The sequence below is a fragment of the Scyliorhinus torazame genome, chromosome 5 (assembly GCF_047496885.1).
Source record: "Scyliorhinus torazame isolate Kashiwa2021f chromosome 5, sScyTor2.1, whole genome shotgun sequence".
Lineage (NCBI taxonomy): Eukaryota > Metazoa > Chordata > Chondrichthyes > Carcharhiniformes > Scyliorhinidae > Scyliorhinus > Scyliorhinus torazame.
The window spans coordinates 308,112,029-308,129,374 of NC_092711.1; the positions used below are offsets into that span (position 1 = coordinate 308,112,029).

General features: G+C 49.0%; 1 protein-coding gene across 1 annotated transcript in view; it reads right to left on the reverse strand.

The window, feature by feature from the left end:
* The window catches only part of il1rapl2 (interleukin 1 receptor accessory protein-like 2), a 1,171,280-nt gene that overhangs the window by 638,526 nt on the left and 515,408 nt on the right, over nt 1-17,346 (reverse strand). The gene's annotated exons all lie outside the window — the stretch shown is intronic.

Consider the following 17,346-nt stretch of genomic DNA (forward strand, 5'->3'; position numbering starts at 1 on the left):
AGAATTGGGCACTTTAAATTGAAAATAAAAAATGATATTGATGAGGAGGTGCATCAGAGAGAAATTACAAAACTGAACTTGGAGTTTGATACCACTTTTTTTTATTCATACCGCTGGCTCGGTCAGCATTTGTTGCCCAATCCCTAATTGCCTTTGAGAAGGTGACGGTGAGCTGTCTTCTTGAACTGCTGTGGTGTAGGTATATATCAACAGTGCTGTTAAGGCGGGAGTTCCAGGAATTTGACCCAGCGATAGTGAAAGAACAATGATACATTTCCAAGTTAGGATGAGGAAAGGTTGAGGGAGCTAGGGCTTTTCTCTTTGGAGCGGAGGAGGATGAGAGGTGACTTAATAGAAGTTTATAAGATGATGAGGGGGATAGATCGAGTGGACGTTCAGTGACTATTTCCTCGGGTGGATGTAGCTGTTACAAGGGGGCATAACTATAAGGTTCAGGGTGGGAGATATAGGAGGGATGTCCGAGGTAGATTCTTTGCTCAGAGAGTGGTTAGGGTGTGGAATGGACTGCCTGCTGTGATAGTGGAGTCGGACACTTTAGGAACTTTCAAGTGGTTATTGGATAGGCACATGGAGCACACCAGAATGACAGGGAGTGGGATAGCTTGATCTTGGTTTCCGACAATGCTCGACACAACATCGAGGGCCGAAGGGCCTGTTCTGTGCTGTTCTATGTTCTATGTGAGTAGCTTGGATGGAAACTTGTCGGTGGTGTTTCCATGTGCCTGCTGCCTGTGTCCTTCCAGGTGGTATGGTTGTGTAAATAAGTTGATCCATTTTTACAGTGCATCTTGTAGATCGTACACACTGCTGCCAATGTGTGTTGGAGGTGGAGGGTGTGGATATTTGTTGAAGGGGTGCCAATCAAATGGGCTTCTTTGTCCTGGATGGTGTCGAACTTCTTGAGTGCAGTTGGAGTTGCACTCATCCAGGCGAGTGGAGAGTGTTTCACCACACTCTTGACTTGTGCTTTGTAGATGGTAAATAAGCTTTGGGAAGTCTTGGAGTCTTGGTGTCATGTAAGAGGCCCTTTAAGAAATGTGTGTTTCTCAAATGGCAGCATTGATGTCAGAGTGTGGGTGGTGCAGGGCTGTCTTTCACTTTGATTTTGAGTTGAAAAGCTGCTTTGTGGCTCTGTTTAGTTTAGTTTTAGATTTGGAGAAGCTGCAGTCACTGCACGATGTGTATGAATCTCTGCAAGTGGTCATTTGGTGATTTCAAAGTGGTAATTGCTCTCAGTAGAGAATTTAAACCTGCTGTCCTTCTGTAAAAAGGGTTTTTGTCTTATAGACTACTGTATTCTTTGGGGAGGGGGTTTGAATTGATGGTTGCTAAGATGTTCACTGTATGTTTATAAAATGTTAACTGGGTTCATAGAATAAACATTGTTTTTGTTTAAAAATACCCTTGGTTCTCTGTTGCATCACACCTGTAAAGTGGGCCCTTGTGTTCCCCGTAACCACAATCTATTTAAAGTTGTGGGTCAGGTGAACTCCATGATACACTTTGGGGTTCTATAAACCCTGGACCATAACATTGTCCTCTGACCTGCTTTCGTAGCCACAGTATTTATATGGCTGGCTCAGCTTCTAGTCAATAGTAACCTCCAGGAAGTTGATAAAATATGTGAATAAAACAGGTGCAGTTAAGGGGAAGCTAGATAGGCCCATGACTAAGGAATAGAAGGATATGTTGATCAGGTAAGGGGAAGTGGGTGGGAGGACGTTTATGTGGACAATAAATACCACCATCGACTAGTTGGGCCACATGGTTTTTTTTCTGTGTTGTAATATTCTTTGTACAAACAGTTTCTATATCCCTGTGCAGTGTAGTATTCGGAACTGACAATGATAATGGATTAGTACAGCTGATTTTACCTGGGTCTCAGAGGAGACTCCTCATTGACAAGGGAAGAGGAAGGATGAAATCCCCTTGTTAATTCAATCTGACCACCATCACAAGAGGAGAGGGAAGTGTCAGCACACGTCATCACTACACCCAGTTTCCAACCAGGACATCAGCACCTCCGAATACATTTAGAAACATTAACAGAAACTCTGTGTCAAAATATATCCATGATTGACTTGTTGGTGCTCATTCAAGCATTTACCAGGTAACTTGAAATCAACAGCAAGAATCACAGTTCATCACCTTCCCCAGACACATGTCAATTAAAGTACCCCAACTGTTACTGCAGCTGAGATCGGCTAACGTTGTGCCGATTATCGAATGGATCTGGAAATTTCTGTTCTGTACGGTTCAGACTACTTCACAAACATTTATGCATTTACAGTTAGTGGCAGTTTTGTTGTCTGATACATAAACATAACTGATATCAACTGGTTTCCTTTCCATATTTTTTTTTTTGGGGGGGGGGTTAAGGAAAAGAACATCAGCAACAATTTGCACTTACTTGGTGCTTTTAGTGTCAGAAAACATCATAAGAGGTCTGGATTTTCTGCTTCCATTTGGTGATGAGACTGGAAAATCGCTGGAGGCCCAAATTGTGTTTTACGTTGGCAGGAGGTCTTGCCACGATTGTCCCTGTCCTCCGTCAGTAATGTAAGAGGAATCTCGGCGTCCAACGTCAGGAACATCATTACGATAAATTTGAATCTCATTATCAGACCTCTATGCCTGAATCAACCCCCTCCCCCCCCCCCGCAGGATAATCCATTTACATTGGCGTGAGCCCAGGCGGTCATTCTTTATGGCTGGTCTCCCAGGATGTGCACCTGCTGGGCAGGCCTCCCAGAGGAGCATCACTTCGGGGGTGAGGGCCATTCGTCGGCAGCACCCAGGGAGTGCCCGGCCACTGCCCAGGCTCACAGGGGGCAGTGCCTAAGCAGTGCCAGGGGAAAATGCAAGGCAATGCCAAGGGGACAATGCCCAGGCAGTGCCGGCAGGAGGGGACCACATTGGGCTGGGTTCTATTGAATGTTCATGCACTGGGGCCCCCATCTTTAAAAAACTAATTTGCTGGCAGGACGGGGGCTCATTCAGGCCCCATCCCACCAGCGTGACATCATGGGAGCCGCCCCTAGAAGTTTTTTTCCCGAACAACGCGGCGGAGAAGTCACCCATTGGTGCTGGCGGCTCCGGCACCGCTTTTCCCGCCCGCTACCGCACTCTGCCAAATGCAGATAAAATTCCACCCAGAATAACAATAATCTCTTATTGTCACAAGTAGGCTTCAATGAAGTTACTGTGAAAAGCCCCTCGTCGCCACATACCGGGGAGGCCGGTACAACAATTGAACCCGCGCTGCTGGCATTGTTCTGCATTACAAGCCAGCTGTTTAGCCCACTGTGCTGAACCAGTCCCTACATCTTCCAGCACAGAATGAAGCCATTCAGCCCATCATGCCTGAGCCAGCTTTTTGAAACAGTTATCCAATTCGTCCTCCCCCCTCGATCACTCTCCATTGCCCTGAAACTCCCTTGCCTTTAACGGCTTATCCAATTCCCTCCCAGAATTTACTATTGGGGTTTGCTTCCACCGCCCTTTCATGCTGTGCATTCCAACCATCCTAACAACTGACTGCGTGAAAGAGAAAAATGACTTGCTTCAGGAGACCAACGTGCATGTCTTAGACTTCTTCAAGCGCTGGGCGCACTTCCAATATTGAATGAATACTGACACAGGAACCCATTATGCTGGCTTTGTGAGAGGAGTTGACTGCTGAGATTCCAACTGTCACTGCTCTTTCCAGCTGCCAAGATGAGGGTTTATTTCAGACAAGAAACCTTGTCTGGTAGGGATGCAACGAGTCACGGGATTTAGGCTTTAAATGGACCTCACAAGGTAAGACAGATACAAACAGATGGAAAGGCCGCTGTCCCTCAGCTGCAACATTCCCCGTTGTTTTGCACTGCAGTGTTTCTAAGGCAGTCTGAACATCTCTTCGGCAGCCAAACCTTACACCTGATGCATCTGTGCTCACGGACCCCCTGCCTCACAAATTACATTTGCGAGTGCTACTCGAGACAATAGATTAAGGTAATGGTGATAATTACTGCACAAAATTCTCAGGAGGAGTAAAATAAATGAAATTAATTAGTGTGCTAAACACCACAGACACGCGTTTCATTCCTGTCTGATTCAGCAAGTGCATGGACAGAGATTTTCACAAAGTGAGGGTTTCTGTTTCAGAATTGCTGCAATATGTTACAGCCCAATCTTTTCTACCAGTTTATCTGATGTCAGGAAAGTTAGATTGTGCAATCTTTTGTTTGTGTCATACCTGTGGTTGTACGTGTTAATGTGAAAAGCCCCTAGTCGCCACATTCCGGCACCTGTCCGGGGAGGCCGGTACGGGAATTGAACCCGCGCTGCTCGCATTGTTCTGCATTACAAGCCAGCTGTTTAGCCCACTGTGCTAAAACAGTCCCTAAATCTTCCAGCACAGAATGAGGCCATGAGGCCCATCATGCTTGTGCCAGCTTTTTGAAAGAGTTATCCAATTCGTCCTACTCCCTCGATCACTCTGATGTGAGCAAAGTTAGGATTGTGAAATCTTTTGTTTGTGTCATACCTGTGGTTGTACGCGTGTGGCTATCTTGAATGGTATGCCATTCTGGCTCCATCATTAGTGCAATGAAGTATTGACAGGCAGGTACTATACGTGCTGGAATTCAAAGGTCCCCGACAACCCATTTCCTCTGTTCTTCCATCCGTAACAGACCTTTCAATCATTGGTTTGCAAGTCTCTGGGGCTTTTAAGCTGATCTTTCTGTCTGTCCTTTTACCGCAAAATCCTCACAAAAATAATGACACTTTCAATCTTATCACAGTCCCCACAATAGATTCTCCCTTTCCGGCTTGTTGTCCTCTTCTCCCCCCTCCTGTAAAGCTCTCTGAAACACCCGTTCACATCACAAGCACTATATAAATGCAAGTTATTTTTCTTTCAATCCTTGAACGAGTTAAAATTAATGCACTCACCTCCTAAAGCATGCAATATGACAGACGGCACATTCTCCAACAACTTAAATTTTCATGGGCAGGGTTGCCAATTATGAACCATTTTATTACAATTCTCTTTGGAACCATTAGCAGTGGCTATTCATCAATGCTCAGGCATCTATAGCGGAGGCCAAATATAATGAAACGGAAAGCACTTCTGTTTGAAGATGATATTATTTTAATAATAAAGGGTCCCAGAAGACCTTTGCTTCAATGAATAGGAATAATTGAAAGCAAAATTTATTTCAAAGTAGAGAGTAAATTGGAGGCAGTATCTCACTTTCCTCCCTGGTGGAAGAAAATATCTAGGCCTTTGTCATCTCTAACTCTGACTATTCCAGGGCAGCACGGTGGCGCAGTGGTAGCACTGCAGTCTCACGGCGCCGAGATCCCAGGTTCAATCCCGGCTCTGGGTCACTGTCTGTGTGGAGTTTGCACATTCTCCCCGTGTTTACGTGGGTTTCGTCCCCACAACCCAAAGAGGTGCAAGGTAGGTGGATTGAACATGCTAAATTGCCCCGTAACTGGAAAAAAATAATTGGGTACTCTAAATTTATAAAAAATAAAAGGAAACTCTGACTAATCCAACACACACCTGGCTAACCTCCTGCATCTACCCTCCAGAAATTTGAGGTCATCCAAAAAGTCTGGGCAGGAATCCTCTGATCCTGAGGCTAACTGTTGACGCCATCGTAAACGCTGTCGCATTTTCCGACGGCGTCAACAGGCCCCCAGGATCAGCGATCCTGCGCCTCACAGGGGGCCAGCATGGCACTGGAGCAACTCATGCAGCTCCAGCTGCCGAAACTGGCGTCAAATGGGCGGCGCAGGTCTGCGCATGCGAGCTAGGGTTGGCGGGAATTCGCACATGCGCGTTACGACCGGCACAAACTCGTGCATGCGCGTTAGTTGTCTTCTCCGCGCCGGCCCCGACACAACATGGCGGAGAGCTACAGGGGCCTAGCGCGGAGGAAAATAGGCCCCAACCAGGAGAAGCCGGCCCGCTGATCAGTAGGCCCCGATCGCAGGCCAGGCCACGGTGGAAGCCCCCCCCCCCCCCCCCCCCCCGGGGTCAGATCCCACCCCCCTCCCCCCACCAGGCCGACCCCCGCAGGATGAACGCCGAGGTCCCTCCGGTTACGACCACACGTGGACGGTGCCGGCGGGGCTCGGCCTATCTTGGCGGTCACTCGGCCCATCGCGCGTGGAGAATCGCCGGGGGGGGGGGGGGCTCGCATAGAGCGGCTCCCGACCAGCGGCGCAATGGTGCCGATTCTCCGGTCACCAGAGAATCGGCGGAGCGGCGTCGCGTGAATCGGGGTCGGAGAATCCCGCGCCTGTTTCACAAGGCCAGCTTTGTCTTCAATCTGTCCATTTCCAGCTTGAAATGAGGCACAGAATTGGGAGAGAGACCAGCCTGCTCCGACCGACTGTCGCATAACTTCTGCGCTGAATTATGCAGGGAGATTACAGTAGTCTTAAAGGGGCATGCAACCAGACGTCATTAACGGAATGACAACTTACTTTACATCCTGTATTTCTTAAAGCATCTCTGACTTTGTGTTTACTGCCCTGCAGGACATTCTCCGAAGAGGCACAGCTAATTTTGATGAACTATTTGCCAACCAGAAATGGGTGGCTTTCAGAGCTCCCCAGTGTAAAAACTCTATAAACAATTGAATTCAGGGCAACAGAATCTTAACTCATTTTATAAATGGCACTGCTGTCCAACATGTCTTGTCAGTCAGTATATCAGTGCGCTCAATTGCTGCAGCCTATCACTGCACTATCTCTACTTGCTAACTCTTCGTCACTACAAATCTCCTCTTCCTGCAGAAGCATTTCCATCTTTTTGCAGCATGATTATGTATTTATTTTTCTGGTGACCAGCCTCTGCTTTCAACATAGCCCTTTTTTTGGCACAGTAGGAGAGTGGTTAGCACTGTTGCTTCACAGCGCCAGGGACCCGGGTTCGATTTCCGGCTTGGGTCACTGTCTGTGGGGAGTTCTCCCCGTGTCTGCGTGGGTTCCGTCCGGGTCCTCCGGTTTCCTGCCACAAGTCCCGAAAGACGTGCTTGTGAGGTGAATTAGCCCTCAGTGTACCCGAACAGGCACCGGAGTGTGGCGACTAGGAGATTTTCACGGTAACTTCATTGGCGTGTTAATGGAAGCCTACTTGTGACAATAATAAAGATTATTACAATTGCTTGTGGCTTTTTAAAAATAAATTCTCCCTAGTTTCCTGCGTCTCATGCCACCTTCTTGTTTTTCACTCTGAGCTTCTCCCCGCTGCTGACATCTGCCTTTTCTTTCTCTTGGCAGTGTTTCTCTATTTCCCGGCTTCAGTGTACAGTTGTTTCCCAGCACAACGTGCCTTTTCTTGCGACAGATACAAGGCTGCTTGTTTTGAGCAGCTCAGCAAATGGATCCTCGCGTGGTGCTTTCCAATCCTTTCAGTCGCTGTAATCACGATCGGCAGCAAACACTAAACAATGCACTTAAAATAAATTAGACCGCTGCAGCAAATGGTGAAGCTCACACTGGATGCACTCCAGGGGAAAAATAAGTTTCATTCAGTTTGCAGGCCAAACTGGAAATCTGCCTCACTTATCTCCAAAGCAAGGATAATTGGATTTCAGAGGGACTCACTGAATGTTGGACACACTGGAACATCTCTGGAAGATGTGAAAGGTTGTACGTAACAAGCTTTCCATTTGCTATACTTTTATTTCTTCATCCAAGAGGAGCAGCGCCTCGCGCCTCAAACCTTCTTCTGGGATAAAAAGATAGGAGAGGTTGCAGAGAGAAAATACTCAAAGGCATTTTACTCTCACTAGTTTGAACGAATTGGGAAGTGACACCACTCTCTTGAATGGAATAAAATAGGAATAATTGGCAGAGCAATTACTATGTTTAAAATAATGCCTGGGGATGGTACTGACTTGAAAAGTAATCTATTTACTTTCAAGTGGCCCAGCTGACCCCCGGGGGGATTGCCAAGAGGCCTGGTTGGCGAGCATCCCAAATGGCCACTGACATCGGCGGGACTGCAAGAGCCTGCTGGCGGCCAATGCTGAACCGCCTCCGCTGCCAGAAAAGATGCTGCGGGGGAGCTGGAAAATCCTATCTCAATGGCGGAATCTCCCAATATTTTTCCACAGTGTCACTTTGAATGAGAAACCTTGTGTAGCTCTCCAGCCACACTGCTGAGTTTTCACTCCAGATTTTCTGGCACTCAATGCACAGAGAATTCGGGGGCATGGTTTCCGCTGTCACTCTCGAGGGACGGGACCTTGATGGAGCCAGCACCACAGAGATCGGGGCACCACCTTTAAAGGACTTCCGATCTGCAACTTTAATAAACTGCTCCCAGCTCCCAGTGGATATGGTGGACTGCCCTGCCCCCGGCAGACATCAAAGTACCCCCTTCCACAGATGTAGCCCCCCTCCACCACTGCCCACACAAGCATTGGTGCTACCCTTCCCACCACACAAAAGGGGAACCAACCCAAATAGGGCTTCTCTGAGGATCTACCCCTGGCACTGTCACCCTGGCACTGGCAAGTTGGCACTGCCAGGTTGGGACCACCAGGCACAGTGCCAGGTGTCTCCTTTCCTCTCGGGGGTACACATACTTTGCGCCCTCAGTGGATTCCCCTCGAATGCTACAAGTGTCTGAAATCAGTGAGGTCTGAATATTCAGTGAGGGGAGGTGGTGGCGGAGTGGTATTCTCACTGGGCTGGTAATACAGGGACCCAGGATAATTCTCTGGAAACCCAGGTTCAAATCCCCCCTATGGCAGAAGGTGAAATTTGAATTGAATAACAATCTGAAATTCAAACTCTAAAGGTGACCAGGAAACGGTTGTTGATTGTTGTAAAAAACCATCTGGTTCTCTAATGTCCTTGAGGGAAGGAAATCTGCTGTCTTTATCCCGTCTGGTCCACATGTAACTCCAGACCCACAGCAATGTACAAAGTTGGAGGTTCAACTTTCCCTCTGGAGGCTTGTATACAAGGTCCAGTGGAGGTGGAGAGGAAGCAGATAATCCCATCCTATCTCTCAAATATCCTGTCCAAAAGTACCAATAATTCCAAAATTGACCGGGATAAGTCAGATTCCTCCGGTTAACGAGGTGATTGAAATTCATTGGGACCCCCTTCCTCACAGCACTTTGGGTTACCTTTGCCACATGGACTGCAGCAGTTCAAGGACAATTAGGGACGAATAATAAGACTGTTAGCCGAGCCAGCAAAGCCCAGATCCCATGGTAGAATTTTAAAAATAGGGTTGGAAAGATGATTGAACCTCTTCAATGATCTGAATTTCCACTGCAATATCAATGTAAAGTGATGACTCCCAAGAACGTGTGTTCAACTTAAATTATGTCATCATCTTTCCTGTCAGACAGGGGAAGAGTCCTCATTAATACTTTTAGAGTTAGATAAGGAAATGGAAAACCAGCAACGTTAGAAAAGGCAAAAAAGCCCTGCCAATTTGCTTCTCCCTCAACACTAACCATTCAATCTCCTGCCAGCTACAAAGGCACATGACCTAGATTCCATCATGTGATCAAGTTACAGATCCGCCATATCATTTGTACCATGCCATCATAATCAATCTATCGATGTAATCTAACATCATGCTATCATGCCCTTCTGCTTGAATCACTAAAATTTGACTCTCTGTTTCTTTGTGTCTTAATCTGTTCCCCACTCGTCTCTATCTGGCATCTTCCTCTTTCCTTCCAGCCTCTATCTCCCTCGAACACTCTCAGTTCCTGACGTTAAAAATTCTCTCTCTAGTATCTAGGTCACCAGTGATGGACCGTGGAACTGAAAGTGAAATTAGTCTTTGAAAAAAGAGCAGGGCAGGCAAATTAAAATACGTCTATAATCAGTGAGACAGAAAGAAGACACTTGACATTTTTTTAGCCAGCATAATAATAAGCAAACAGTTCAAATCTTAAACTCAGCGTAAAAAAAAAGTGCTGAATGACTTTTGGTATTACAATCATGTTCTTCTGTAATCCACTGACGGATTTTTTTTTGTAACTTTGCTGCTGACGACTATAAGCGAAAGCTAAAAATCTGACAGCAGATAACATCGCTGCAGACATTTGTAAGAAAGCTTATTTAGCAAAATTTCTGATGCCAGTTTCACATTTTGAAGTGAATTTTTGATTGTTCCAGCTAAACAGCTAAAAGCTTGTGTCAGGTTGTCGGTGAATGAAAAGTTGCAGCGCAGCATGTAACAAATGCGTGGCAATCTCTGTACAAGAATTCTGGGAGAGATAAAATGGGAACTAACAACCTTGTGCTATCATTGAGCTGATGCCCCAATCAATAAGCTGTAATGAGCAACCATTAGCATTCACACATCCGGGTATTCTGCTGGAGAACCGGTTGCCGGTCTGTTCTGTGAGGCCCTGTAAACCCCTTTGAGCACTGGTAACCACTGTCATGATGGCAGCATTCTGAGCCTGTACTTGATGTGACCATCAATTCACTGAGAGACACGTTGAGAAGTAAATCGTGGTTTTAATCAGCTTACAACTGAGCCTGCCTGTGACCGGTACAACAATGAATGCGGCCCCGCAGGTCAGCTGCCTTTATACTTCCTGTAAGGGGTGGAGCCATGGGCGAGCCCGTACATGCCCCGACATATCCCCTGTGGGTGAAGCCGTATAATGGCCCATAGGTAGAGCCCACAGGGTTAAACACATAACGTAACACGATACAGCAGTAACATGATATCACAGTACACTGGTGAATTAACAGTAGTTCCATTCACCACAGTACTGCAGCAAGCTGAGCTGACAAGACTGCAGTCTGAGCTTTGACTCTGATAGTGGTGTGACATTTTCCACATGTATGGCACATGAAGAGTCAATGTTATGTTAAAACTAGCACTAGAGGGAGCTAAGGGGCAGCACTATAAATTGCACTGACTCTTGGATTTATGGGAGAGAGTGAGCCGGAGAGGGTAAATGAGAGTTGAGAGTAGACTGGAGTAGAGTGCATTGTAGAGCTAGTAAGATAGAACATAATTGTAGTTGGAATATAGGGATAGTGTTAGTGAGTGTAGTTTAATAATATTTGTTTACCATCGGAATAAGTGTCAAACTCTAAATCAAGCTGTGCAAATAAAATTAGTTTAGTTCATGAAAAGAACTTCCAAGTGTCTTTGTGGTCACTACGCTTTCCATCCTGAAGTCAACCTCACAAACATCACCACAGGTGGTTGTGAAAAGTGCTATATTAAGGCAGCCTGTTCTTCCTTTCTTTCCTGTCTCTTTCTCTCTCACTGCGAGGCCTGAATAAAGTGGAGGTGGAGAGAATGTTTCCACTTGCAGGAAAAACTAGAACCAGAGGACACCATCTCAGACTAAAGGGACGATCCTTTAAAACAGAGATGAGAAGGAATTTCTTCAGCCAGAGGGTGGTGAATCTGTGGAACTCTTTGCCGCAGAAGGCTGTGGAGGCCAAATCACTGAGTGTCTTTAAGACAGAGATAGATAGGTTCTTGATTAATAATGGGGTCAGGGGTTATGGGGAGAAGGCAGGAGGATGGGGATGAGAAAATTATCAACCATGACTGAATGGCGGAGCAGACTCGATGGGCCGAGTGGCCTAATTCTGCTCCTATGTCGTATGGTCTTATGGTCTCTCGCCGAAGATGCTCCTTGCCTTCCTGAAAATTTGTGGCATTTTTTATTTATATTTCAGGTTTTCAGCATCCACGGTATTTTATTTTCTGTATTTGATTCTCAGAACACAAGTTTGAGTTGCTCTTTCCTTCTTGTGCCCACATATTGTCATGAAAAGAAGATATTTTACTCTCTGCCTTAGTTTGCATGGTGGCTTTTTTGCTGCAGCTAAATGCTATGGTGTTGCTCAACAGTGTGCATTTCCCCACCCTCCCCTCACCCACAATTCCCTCGGCCAGTGTTAAGCGTTCGACAGCCAGCAGCTGAATAAGCTTGCCATTTGTCTGGCTGATTACTGCAAGTATAAATGTCAGCCTCAAGGATAATAATTCATCACTAATATCCCTTCCCCTCTGTAACATGAAGAAACCCCATCGCTAACATCACCATATCGTGAATACCACCACCCCGCACCGCCACGTTCGCCACCAATGCATCTGTCAGAGCTTAAATAATTTGTATTTGTTTGAAACAGTTCTCCCTGGCTATTGCAATTCCGTATGAGCAGGCTATCAGATACATTTCTATCAAGTGCCTCTCAAACACACCCGCTGAATTTGTCCACAGGAGTTAAAACACTTCAGCTCTTTTCTGCACGCATATCAAGTGCCCTTGCTTGTTACGACACATGAGGGAAGATAATGGGGGCGATTCTCCGAGCCCCGTGCCAGGCCGGAGAATCACCGCAAACGCGCCCCGATGCCCCGACGCCGGTGTGCGATTCTCCGAGGTGCAGAGAATCGGCTCCATTTGCGCTGGCGCGTTTGGCGTGGCGCCGGTCGCGGGCCACTGGAATCGGCGGGGCCACTGATTCTCCGGCCAGGATGGGCCGAGCGGCCGCGCGGATACGACAGAGTCCTGCCGGCGTCGTCCACCCCTGGATCCCACAGCTCCCCTGGAGCAGGGTGAAGAATGACAACTCTTATGATAATTTGGGGGCGATTCTCCCAAATGGAACCCAAGTGTTCGCGCCGTCGTGAACGCCGTCGCGTTTCATGACGGCGCGAGCCGGGCCCGGGTACGACCTATTCTGTCCCCCACAGGGGGCCAGCACGGCACTGGAGCGGTTCACGCCGCTCCAGGCTCCTTTCCCGGTGCCAAATGGGCGCCGCACCAAACTGCACATGCGCGGGGGACTTCTTTAGCGCTCCGGCCCCGACTCAACATGGCGTCGGTGTTTAGGTGCCGGCCGCGCAGGGAGGTAAGTCCGGGGGGGAGAGGCCGGCCCGCTAATCGGTGGGCCCCGATCGCGGGCCAGACCCCATCGGAGGCCCCTCCCTCCCCCCCCCCCCACAGGCCGCTCCCCCGACTGTTCGCGCAGAGTTCCCGCTGGCAGCGACCAGGGGTAAACGGCGCCGGTAGGACTCTGTCGTATCCGCGCGGCCGTTCGGCCCATACGGGCCGGAGAATCAGCGGCCCCGCCGATTCCAGCGGCCTGTGGTCGGCGCCGCGCCATACGCGTCGGCGCAAATGGCACCGATTCTCTGCACCTCGGATAATCGCGCGCCGTCGTCGGGGCGTCGTGGGGCGGCTGTGGCGATTCTCCGGCCTGGCATGGGGCTCGGAGAATCATCCCCATTGTCTTCCCTCATGCATGCAGAGGTTCCCCACAGGGGCTACAAATACCATAAATTGCACCTGGAGACTCAGGTTTCCCAGCAATATTGTTGATCCAGTGTCCTCGGATTCCATGCTTCATGCCATTGGGGTACAGTAGCGGTTTGAGGAGAAGACCAACCACAACCCATTCTCAGGACAATTAGCAAAAAGGAAAAATATATAAAAGTGAATAAGAATTCCAGACCGATAAAGGGGAAAGCTGTCTCAGATACTGTTCATTGTTAAATAACTATTCCTTAAGTTCCTTGTTTTGTTAAATAATTTGAATTGGCGAGACCACATCTGGAGTACTATGTAGAGTATTGGTCTTCTTATTTCAGGAAGGCTTATTGCATTAGAAGCAGTTAGGAACAGTTCATGGATGGTTTACTCAATGAATACCAGGAATGGGTAGGTTGTCTTATGAGGAAAGATCAGACAGGTTTGTACCTACTGGAGTTTAGACAAGTAAGAGGTGACTTGATTGAAACATATTGGACGCGATCCTACGGCCAGGCAGCGCCGGAAAAGCAGTGCAGCACCGCGTGGGCAATCTCGCGAGGAATTGTGATGTGAATCCCACCCAAAATGGGCGGGATCACTTTTTAGCAAAGCCACATATTCGAGCGAGGCAGTAAGCCTTACTCTAATGTGCAGAATCCCGAGGTACCTGAAAGCTTTGGAATTCAACACCTTCACCTCAGAGACCTCGGGTGAGCGCCATTCCGCACTGGTCCCGACAAACGGGGACCAGATGGAACAGCACTTGTGGAGGTCTCCCAGGGGATCAGAGGCCGCCAGCTGCATGCCATTTGGGCAGGGTGGTGCCCTGACACTGCTGGGGCCACCTGGATACCTTGGCAATGCCAGCCTGGCACCGTGGCAGTGTCACGTGGGTGCCAGCCTGGCACTGCCAAGGTGCTCAGATGGCACTGCCAACTGGCATTTTTTTTGCATGTTTAATCAGGATGGAGTTGCCTGGTGTTGGGGGCTGGGACTCTCCCGACCCACCCATAGTGCATTCGGGCTTGGGGGGGAGGTTGGAGATTGTTTTGGGAACCTCGGCGATCGGGACGGCATTTAAAAATGGCGTCGCAATCGCTCTCCACATGGGGAGTTCCAGCGAGTGGAGCTCCCACTGTAAAACTCAGGGCTATGTGCAGCCTCAGCCGCTCGTTCCCCATTCAGGCCCTTTATTCAATGTGAGTCACGTTGAATAGCCATGTGTTTCTCGCCACTGCGAGTGCTGGGAAACACACGGCTAAACCCGCTCGCTCGGTGACTTTGTTCCCTTTTGGGAAGGTTGTGTCCATAAGATCGCGGAGGGTGTCGGCAGGGTGAGTGTGGAGAGGGTCTTTCCACTCGTGGGAGAATCTAGACCTCGGAGTCACTGTTAAAAATAAAGGGGGCGCGATTCAGCCGACTGAAGTTAAAGTCTGCTGTCGGGCGTGTTTAGTGGGTGTTTCCCAACAGCTGCAGCTCCGAGAAACATTCCTCGAGGCACTTTGCCATTTTGTTTGACCTCGGAGAGGCCACACTTAGAGGGATTTCCTGCTGGCGAGCTTAAACTTGTCAGCAGGAAAGGTTTCTCGCAGGTCGGGGTGCCATTTTGTCCGGCAGCCCCAAAGGCCCCCCCCCCCCTCCTTTCAGGCCCACTCCCCTACTTTTTTTTTAACCCTCAAACCTTGGGGAAGCCCCCGTGAACCACCCCCCCTCACCCCCCTCTACTCAGCAAGGCCGCCCCCGGGCACCACCCTTGGCAGTACCAACCTGGCACCTGAGCATCCTGGCAGAATCAGCATGGGTACTAAGTTGGCAGTGCTAAGGTGCCCAAGTGTCAGGGGGAGTGCCATGGTGCCAACCTCCTCTGTCGTCAACCTCCCGCGGGTCGCCAATGGCCTGGGAGACCGCCTCAGATGACATTACGCCTGATCCAAGTTTGTAAGGACCAGTACTAAGCAGCGCCCTGTCGAGGTCTCCCAGACATGGCTGCTGTGTCCCAGGCACCGGGTGAATCCGGCACCCGGATATTTAAATGAACCGATCAAGGAGCGAGTATGGTGATTCACCCGTTGAGTCCGGATCTGTGTCAGGCTTAACGGGGTCGCTGAATCGCACCAGGGTCTTCCATTCAGGGCAGAAGTGAGGGGAAATATTTTCTCTCAGAGGGTTGTGAGTCTTGGGAACTCTCTTCATATTTTGAATATTTTTAAGGCAGAGGTTGAAGATTTTTGGTGAGCAAAGTGGACAAATCGTTAGCGGGGGTATGCGGGATGCAGATTTGATGTTACTGTTAGATCAGCTATCATCTTATTGAATGGTGGAGCAGGCTCGAAGTGCCAAGTTGCTTACTTCTGCATCTTAGTTCACGGGGGAGATTCTCCAAAATGGAGACAAAGTGTTCGCGCCATCGTGAACGCCGTCGCGTTTCATGATGGTGCAAAACGGGCACTGGGATGACCGATTCTGTCCCCCACAGGGGGCCAGCACGGCGCTGGAGCGGTTCACGCCGCTCCAGCCTCCCTTCCCGGCGCCAAATGGGCGCCGTGCCAACCCGCGCATGCGCGGGGGACTTCTTCAGCGGCCGGCCCCGACTCAACATGGCGTCGGTGTTCAGGGGACGGCCGCGCAGGAAAGTAGGCAGGGGCCGGCCCACCGATCGGTGGGCTCCGATCGCGGGCCAGACACCATCGGAGGCCCCCCCCCGCCCCAGTGAAAGATTGCTTTTCCCCGCCCCACAGGCCACCCCCCCCCGACCCTTCGCGCAGAGTTCCCACCGGCAGCGACCAGGGGTGAACGGCGGCGGCGGGACTCTGTCGTATCCGCGCGGCCGCTCGGCCCATCCGGGCTGGAGAATCGGCGGCCCCGCGGATACCAGCGGCCCGCGGCCGGCGCCACGTCAAACGCACCGGCGCAAATGGTGCCGATTCTCCGCACCTTGGAGAATCGTACGCCGGCGTCGGGGCATCGTGGGGCGGTTGCGCCGATTCTCCGGCCCGGTGCGGGGCTCGGAGAATCGCCCCCCATATGTTCATATGCCAGGTATATTTCATAAAAGCCACTCAATCCAAAACCACACATTTGGGAGTTAAGGTTCCCCCTTCTCTCTCTCTCTTTCCAGATGCTGCCTGGCCTTTTGAATATTTCCAGCATGTTCTTCTTTTATTACAAATTGAGAGCATCCACAGTATTTTGCAACTGATTTACTTCTGATGGATTGGGCCTATAAAAAGGAAAACTAGTAGAGGTATTGGTCACCAGTTTCATTTTGATTTAATAGGAGGGAGTTAAAATGCTGGTGCAATAATATTTTTCTACGTTCTGTCTGGTCACAGAGGCCACTTTTATTCCCTTAAGGTGCATGTGCTGCAAGTCAGCATTGATTTTGATTTCCCATCCTGTCATAGCACTACAGCTGTAACTATAGCTCAAGGGGTTCGACCTGTACAATCGCCACTGCTTTTTCCAGCCGCCATCCTACTCCGGAATCTTCATGTCAAGAAAATAAATGACACCATGAATGTGCATGGCTGGCAAATAACTGGGCCAGCTAGCAATTCAATTAACTTATGATGTTTGCAGTACACACCATATACATGCTATCTTATGTCAAAAGGAGTTTATTGCTAATGACTTAACCACAGTGCAAAACAAACATGTCCGGTCCGTTAAAGGAATGGTTTCTAATGCCTTCAAAGAACAAAGAACAAAGAAAAGTACAGCACAGGAACAGGCCCTTCGGCCCTCCAAGCCTGTGCCGACCATGCTGCCCGTCTAAACTAAAATCTTCTACACTTCCTGGGTCCGTATCCCTCTATTCCCATCCTATTCATGTATTTGTCAAGATGCCCCTTAAATGTCACGATCGCCCCTGCTTCCACCACCTCCTCCGGTAGCGAGTTCCAGGCACCCACTATCCTCTGTGTAAAAAACTTGCCTCGTACATCTCCTCTAAACCTTGCCACTCACACCTTAAACCTATGCCCCCAAGTAATTAACCAGTTTCATTGTGATTTAATAGGAGGAATGCCTCCTTAATAGGAGGAATGCCTTC